Consider the following 8868-nt stretch of genomic DNA (forward strand, 5'->3'; position numbering starts at 1 on the left):
TAGAAGAATAAAATGAAATCAGATAAAATAAATAATTAAAATTAAAATAAATCTGCAGCATTTTTTTTTTTTTTGGAAATTAATTGGGCCGCTCGTGCGGCGCTAGTGGGCCGCTCCAGCGGCGCTAAGCAGTATGCCTTATGGGTTGGGCCGCTCGTGCGCCCAGCCCAACCGCTCGTGCGGGCTTGCTTGCTTTTTTTTTTTCCTCCAGAATGGGTTTCTCGAGCTGGGTCGCTCGTGCGCCAAGTGGGGCCGCACGAGCGGTGATGTTGGGCCGCTCCGGTGGCACTAAGTAGTACCCTCTTGGGCTTGGGCCGCTCGTGCGCCTAGCCCTTCCGTTCGAGCGGTCTGGGCTTTTTTTTTTTTTTTTTAACAACAAGTACAACACAAATTATTATTTTTATTGTTATTATTATATTTTTTTTAAAAAAAATTGAACAAGTATAACAAAAATTATTATTATTATTATTATTATTATTATTATTATTAATTTTTTTTTTAGTTAATAAGATAAGGCCACAAAAGTCTAAGCACCTTAAATTGCTCTTAAATATGACTGAGACCACAAAGAGCTAAGCATCTCAAAAATTAGTTAATAAGAGATGTGCCACAAACTAAAAAGCACACATCAATGCCTTACGCAGGCTACGGAGGGTCCCTTCGACTCACACGCATGCAATGACCTTTTTCTGCTACATTGCAACAACATAGTTTAACAAGAACAAGAAGCACTCGCAAGCGTACATGCTTCAAGAAAATGGAAACTAACCCCCAGAACCTAACAAAAGGCACCAGAGTTATGGCATAAAGTTGCCACATCAGAATCCCCCAGGTAATAAAACCCAACGTAGTTTATAACCTTCGGGCTACTGACCAAAAACAACAATTAACAAATACAACATTTTTTTTTATTTTTTTAGTATAACTATATATAAATAAATATATCTATATTTACGAAAGATTAAAGAAAAGAAAATAAAAACCAAGTACAGCCCAAAATACACTTAACCATTTTTACCTTCAATTAACATCTGAAATAAATATAGCATTTTAGAAAATATCGAAATGCCTACTAAAGATATAATCTTCACGCAAAAACCACGGGTACTTCTTTTCTCCCTAACTGTGTTTGTAACTTTCCCCATTCTCCAATAGGGTGACAGACTAGGTTGATTCGGTATCCAGAATTGAGGCTAATAAAGCTACCTCAACCTATGGGGCTGCCATACAGAGTTCAAGTCGGGGTAGTTTTGAAGCAATCTTCACACCCCTGGGTATTTAAACCAGACTCTAGTCTCGAAAATTCCAAACCTTTGTGTTCTAGACTTTGCCATTCGAACTCTAGTTTCCACCGTCTCAGTTGGTCTCCTAGGAACTCACTACAAACACAGTTAAGTAGCTATACCAAACCATCAGATGTCGTTCAGGCACGGCTAACACCAAAGGAATTACCCCTTTAGAGGATTCAAAATCTCCTAGACGCAAATAAAGCACAACAAGAACAAAGAAAAATAGGATAGAATAGAATAGAAAGAAAGGAGAACAAGAAATCAATTTATCAATCATAGTAAAAAGGGTCCATCAAAGCAATGGACTCAATCATTTCTCCATTCCTAATCCCCTCTATATATGGTTTCAGTCTTTAGTCATTTACTTTGAAAGTGTGGCCATGCTTTGGATCTTGCACCTCAACGGCGCCATGAATAAATGCCTCAACAACCACAAAAGGTCCATCCCATCTAGATCTTAGCTTACCCGAAAAGAGTCTCAATTTTGAATTAAAAAGCCACACTTTTTGGCCGGGTTCAAAGGATTTTCTATTAATGTGCTTGTCATGGAATTCTTTAGTCCGAGCTTTAAAAACTCTCGAACTCTCGTATGCATCATTCCGGATTTCCTCCAGCTCATTGAGTTGCAATTTCCGGTTGAGTCCAGCCATGGCCATATCGAAGTTAAACTTCTTTATGGCCCACAATGCTCGGTGCTCAAGTTCAACCAGGAGATGGCAAGCTTTGCCAAACACCGCTCTATATGGTGACATCCCAATAGGTGTCTTATAAGCAGTGCGGTAAGCCCATAATGCATAAATTAACCGTTGTGACCAATCTTTCCTATTCAGCCTCACCGTTTTCTTAATTATGTGCTTTACCTTCCTATTTGAGACTTCCACTTGGCCACTAGTTTGAGGATGGTATGGAGTGCCAATTTTATAAGTGATAGAGTATTTCTTAACTACCGACTCAAAGAACCGGTTACAAAAATGTGTACCCTGATCACTTATTATGGCTCTAGGCAACCTAAAACGACTAAAGATGTTTTCATGCAAAAATTTGATTATAACTCTATGATCGTTTGTTCGGGTAGCTATTGCCTCCACCCACTTAGACACATAATCTACTGCCAAGAGAATGTACTTAAACCCAAATGACGACGGGAAAAGGCCCATAAAATCAATCCCCCAAACATCAAATATTTCTACCACAAGAATAGGGGACATTGGCATCATGTCACGCAGAGACATCAAACCCATTTGCTGACAACACAAACAAGTTCTACAAAATTGATGGGCATCTTTAAAAATTGTAGGCCAATAAAACCCTCTCTGTAAAATCTTGGCGGCTGTTTTATGCCCACTAAAATGACCGTCACATGTAGAAGAGTGACAAAATGTAAGAATGCTATGCACCTCACTCTCCAACACACACCGTCAAATCACTTGGTCAGAGCAATATTTAAACAACTCCGGATCCTCCCAAAAGTAATATCTAACCTGCGAAAAGAATTGGTCTCTGTCTTGCTTAGACCAATTTTGCGAAATTTTCCCAATGGCCAAGTAATTCACAACATGTGCAAACCACGGGGGGCTCGCTTGTGACAGTTCAAAGAGTTGTTCGTCCGGAAACGAATCATACAAAATAAGAGGGTCACTAGTATACTCAATAAGGATTCGGGAGAGATGATCCGCCACCACATTCTCAGATCCTTTCTTATCACGGATCTCTAGGTCAAATTCCTGAAGCAACAAAATCCATCTAATCAACCTAGGTTTGGTCTCTTTCTTAGATAGTAATTACCGTAAAGCGGCATGATCAGTGAAGACTATGACCTTGGAACCTAGGAGATAAGACCGAAATTTGTCTAAGGCAAAGACCACAGCTAGCAACTCTTTCTCGGTTGTAGTGTAATTATATTGTGCATCCGAGAGAGTGGGACTAGCATAGTATATAGCAAATGGTGCCTTATTGACCCTTTGGCCCAACACAGCCCCGACAGCATAATCGGAGGCATCACACATGATTTCAAAGGAAAGCGACCAATCTGGGAATTTCAATATTGGGGCATTCTCAGTGTTTCAAATGCCTTTAAGCATGCCTCATCAACGATAAAAGGCGCGTCTTTAACCAGTAAACTACACAAAGGGCGTCATATCTTACTAAAGTCTTCGATGAACCAACGGTAAAAACCTGCATGTCCTAAGAAAGACCAAATTTGACGCACGGAATTGGGTGGAGGAAGGCCTGCAATGAGGCTAACCTTAGCCTTTTCTACCTCTATACCTCGAGGAGACACAATGTGTCCCAACACTATACCCTCACGAACCACAAAATGGCTCTTTTCCCAACTCAAGATTAGGTTTGCCTCAGTACATCGTTCTAACACTCTAGTCAAGTTCCTAAGGCATTCCTGAAAAGACGGTCCAAACACCGAAAAGTCATCCATAAAAACCTCTAAGAATTTCTCCACCATATCGGAGAAAATGGCCATCATACATCGTTGAAAAGTCGTCGGTGCATTACATAGCACAAAGGGTATGCGTCTGTAAGCAAAAGTGCCAAAAGGGCATGTGAATGTGGTCTTTTCCTGGTCAGCGGGATACACCAGGACTTGATTATACCCCGAGTAGCCATCAAGAAAACAATAGAAACCCTGCCCCTCTAACCGCTCTCGGATTTGGTCAATGAAAGGTAAGGGAAAATGGTCTTTCCTAGTCGAGGAATTTAGTCTCCTATAATCAATGCACACTCGCCACCCAGTAGTGGTTTGTGTGGGGACTAACTCTCCTCTCTCATTCTCAACAACGATGATGCCCAATTTCTTGGGCACCACATATGTGGGACTCAACCACTTGCTATTTGAGATGGGGTATATAATACCTGCATCCAACAATTTCAATACCTCCTTTTTCACCACCTCTTTCATATTAGGATTCAGTCTCCGTTGCATTTCGCGAGAAGGTTTGGTGTCCTCCTCTAGGTGTATATAATGAATGCACACGGAGGGATCTATCCTTTTCAAATCAGCCACTGACCACCCTATAGCACTCCAATGTGCCACGAGAACACTCATTAACTGACTCTCCTGCTCTGCAGTCAAGTCAGATGCAATAATAATTGGTAAAGTCTCCGGGGGCCCTAAAAATACATACTTGAGTGTGGCCGGGAGTGGCTTCAACTCAAGTGTAGATGGTATGACCAAAGATGGTATAGCAGGCTCTTTCGACAGAGGAGGAAGTGACTCAAACCGGGCTTTCAACGAAGGAAAATCGGGTGTAGAAGAAGCATTAAGCAAGACATTCGCCTCCTCAATTGACCCATCAATATCAAAATTTTCAAACCCAAAATGAGCTAGACAAGTCTCTAAAAGGTCCTCTACAAGAATGGAGGGCAAAGCCTCCTCCACAATCTCATCCACAGCATCCACTAATAAGCACTCTTCTCTCTCATGAGGTTGTTGGGATGCTTGGAAAACATTAAGTTTCACTTGCGTATTACCAAATGAAACTTCCATCACCCCGGTACGACAATTAATGCATGCATTGGCCATAGCCAAGAAAGGTCGACGTAAGATCACCGGGATTCGTTTCCTAGAGTTGGCTACTGGTTCCATATCTAAAACCAAAAAGTCAACAGGAAAGTAAACCCTATCGACCTTCATGAGCACATCCTCAATCATGCCACATGGCACTTTGAGGGACCGGTCAGAGTGACAGTAGTGGGCTTCCACTCGTCCAGCCCAAATTCCTCGTACATAGAGTACGACAACAAATTGACACTAGCCCCTAAATCTAACAAGGCCCTATCAATGAAATGGTCCCCTATAATACATGCAATGGTTGGGGCACCCGGGTCCTTAAGCTTAGGAGGTGTGTCATTCAACAAGATGGAGCTTACTTGCTCCGTGAGTAGGACCTTTTGGGACACATGTCTTAGATTTACGTTTTTGCGTACAAAGGTCCTTCAGAAATTTGGCATAGGAGGGTACTTGCTTAATCGCCTCCAACAAGGGGAGATTGATTTTTACCTGTTTAAAGACCTCCATCATTGCCTCCATAGATGCCGCCTTCTTATTAAAAGGGGACGGTGTATCAAGGCATTGAGGAAAGGGTGCCTTAGGCACATATGGTGCCTTGGGCTCATGTGAAGTGTTAGGGACTAAGTCATCCCTCTTAAGTGTTTCCCCCTCACCCTTACTTTCATTGGATGTACCACCGTGGTCACCCTTCTTAACTCTAGTTGCATCAGATGCAACTGACTGAGGCTCTAACTCCCTCCCACTTCTCAAACTAATCACTGCTTGCACCTGCTAATGGTGCTTTCCATTCCCACCCAAACTCTCTGCCCCGTATTGTCCCTTAGGGCGGGCCACAGTTTGACTTGGTAATTTTCCGTCCTCTCTCCGATTCATGTTGTTAGCCATTTGACCCAATTGGGTCTCTAGCTTGGCAATAGAGTGAGTTTGGGAGTGAACTACCGGTGCTAACCCCTTAAGTTCTGAGAGAACTTCCAACACCTGAGTCTCAAAGGCAGAGTTGCCCTGAGGAACATGCGGGGGTTGTGGTTGCCGGTACGGTTGTGGGGGTCAATAAGGTTGCAGTGGTCGGTAGGATGATTGGTTGGCAAAATTATTGAAATTCTGCCTTGGTGGTGGAGGATTGTAAGAAATGCCTTGTGAAGGGGGTCTCTATGAAAAATTAGGGTGATTTCTCCATCCCGGATTGTATGTGTTGGAGTATGGATCATTACCCGTGTTGGAGAATCCTTAAGCCGCATTCACATGCTCTTGGACTAACTCCGGAAATTGTGATGCCGAAGGGCACTCACCCAAGTCATGAACAGGGCTCGCACATATAACACATGCCTCACGGAATTGAGGCTGATCTTGCTGGGTAGGGGCATGTCCCGCAGCTAATAATTGGTCCATTTTGTGGGACAGTGCCTCTACTTGTTGGGCTAACTCTAGGTTTTGCCTGACCTCATAAATGCCCCCTCTTTTCGGGGCTCCAACAACTGGTTGCTGGACTTGCCGGCCGATGGAGGCATGGTGAAGGGAATTATCACTTAGGTTCTCAAACAATTGCCATGCCTCGGCATCATTTTTAGACATGAATGTCTAATCACAGGATGAATCTACCATTTGGCAGTGCGGCTCAATTAAGCCATAATAGAATGTTTGAACAAGTTGCCAATCAGGCACTTGGTGGTTGGGACACTGTTGGAGAAGGTCTCGAAGTCTTTCCCACGTCTTATGGAATTGCTCGCCATCCATTTGAGCAAAGTTTGTGATGGCTTGCTTAAGTTGGTTGGTTTTACCTATGGGAAAGTACTTCTCTAAGAACCATTGCTGTAATTGGTCCCAAGTTGTGATTGAATTAGCAGGTGAAGAATTTAGCCAGTGTTTGGCTTTATCCTTTAATGAGAATGGAAGCAATCGCAACATCAAGGCCTCATTTGTGAAATTTTGGATCCTCACTGTTGAGCAAATTTCCAGAAATTCATTCAAATGCTTATAAGGATCATCATGAGTTAGTCCATGGAATGATGGGAGCATTTGTATGGTGCTGGACTTAGGCCTCGTTTGGGAACAGGCTAATTTAGTAACTTTTTGGCTATTTGGCTAAAATATGAGCTAAAAAAAACTAGTATGTTTGGGATGACTTTTTGACTAATTACGAAAAGATGTGCAAAAAGTAAAGAGAAAAGAGAATCTTTGACTTTTTTATATGGGTTGTTGGCTTTTTGGCTAATTTAGTAACTTTTTGACTTTTTGGCTAAAACAGAGCCTTCCCAAACGAGGCCTTAGTCTCATAATGAGTAGCAGTGGTGTTGGGTAAATTGATGCATGATGGTGATGTATATGCAGTGGTTGTGAAATAATCCTTAAGGGTCCGGTTAGGCAAATTCGGGACATCAGGATCTGCCATCTGTAATGGCTCAATGTATGAATATGAATACTCAAGCCTAGGAACACGGGCAGAGGCCCTAAGTCTCCTAAGAGTCCTTTCTAGTACAAGGTCCAAACTCTACAATTCAGGGCGACAAGAACGGCGTCCGTGCATACACTACCCACACACACACAAAAAGTTCGACTGTGTGCACTAAGTTACAAAAGCAGAATGCTAAAGGAGAAATACTCACAGCGGTTCAATGAAAACGCTTTACTCATCTTGTGGATGCTTGACGTGTAGAAGTTGTCTCCAACCTCTATTTGAGCTTTGACTATTGTTTTAGCACTTTGGTGCTTTGCTTGTGAGTGTTTGCTTCTATTTACTTACTTTAGTGCTGCGGTTTGTTTTTTATATTTTTAAAGCTCGGCTGCGCACCGCTTGCACTTCGGTGATAGCTCCAATTTCAAACGCTCTGCACACTTAGCAACACAAAAACAAAAAATCCTAAACTAAAAATTAAAATAAGAATGTAATTTTAAATTAACTAATTTCGCCAGAAGTCCCCAACAACGTTGCCAAAATTTGATGGGTCGTTGAACACACCAAATTTAATCACTAAGCTATACCAAATTCTATCAGAATAATGACAAGTCCAGGTATCGATCCACAGGGACAAATGTGAAATTAAATTAATTCAATCGCAAAATTCCTAAATTAATTTTGATTAAAAAGATAAGATTTATTTTATGCCTAAACAACAATTAAATAAAATTGAAGAATTATATTGACAATTAAAATTAGGGTTTGAGATATTAATTTTCGAGAAAAATCCTAGGGTAGAGAATTCACCACTAACCACATGAATAAGACTTAATATCAACCACCAATCGCAATTCGGTTTGAACTACCCAATATTTCACAACTACAAGTTTGAAATATTGATCAAGAGGGTTGTTGCATTCAATGTACAGGCACGAATCATCCTGAGTAGTACGAGTCGTTTGCTCTAAACTATGTTAGCAAAACGACCCGTCTCTCATAGCATGACTCGTCTCGTACTTTGAATACAAACACAAAGAATACTACTGTATGGGAAGCATTAAACAATCACAGAGAGTAAAATGCTTGAAGAGATGAACGAAACAATTATTAAAAACTTCTAAAACATCCATACATTCATTCAAACCAATTAACAATTAAAGCTCATGAAAAATTCCATTACATGGCTAGGGTTTCATCAAAACCCTGGAAAAGACGACTAGCCACTCACGGAGGAGTGGAAAGAGGAAGAAGATGAGGAAGAAACCCCCATGGAAGTGCCCTTCAAGCTTTGGTAGAATATCACCTCTTTGGAACCCTAGCCTCAATCTATTCTGAATTAAATTTTCGAACCCTAGATTTGGCTAATTTTAGTCTTTTATTTGGAGCAAAACAGACCAAAAATTTTGTGCACGCATCCCTAGATGGGCCGCTTGTACTCCCATGTGGGTCGCACATGCGGTGGTCAGGCTGGCTCGGATTCTTCACTTCTCGCTCCGAGAATCTGCTTTCGCACCCTTTTTTATTGAATTTTCATATTTCCTGCCAAATCTGTACAAGTGCACGAAACACATCATCTCCACCAAATAAATAAAATTAAAAGACTAAAAATGTAACTTAAGTGGCCTCAATGTGGTATATTTCGGCCTACATCACCAACGTCA

General features: G+C 41.5%; 1 pseudogene; it reads right to left on the bottom strand.

The window, feature by feature from the left end:
* Window positions 1-1113: 1113 nt before the first annotated feature.
* LOC145798995 (uncharacterized) lies at window positions 1114-5331 on the bottom strand (annotated as a pseudogene).
* Between the last annotated feature and the right edge of the window lie 3537 nt (window positions 5332-8868).

This window comes from Camellia sinensis, chromosome 9 (genome assembly GCF_055761805.1).
Source record: "Camellia sinensis isolate YWXY chromosome 9, ASM5576180v1, whole genome shotgun sequence".
Taxonomy (NCBI): Eukaryota; Viridiplantae; Streptophyta; class Magnoliopsida; order Ericales; family Theaceae; genus Camellia; species Camellia sinensis.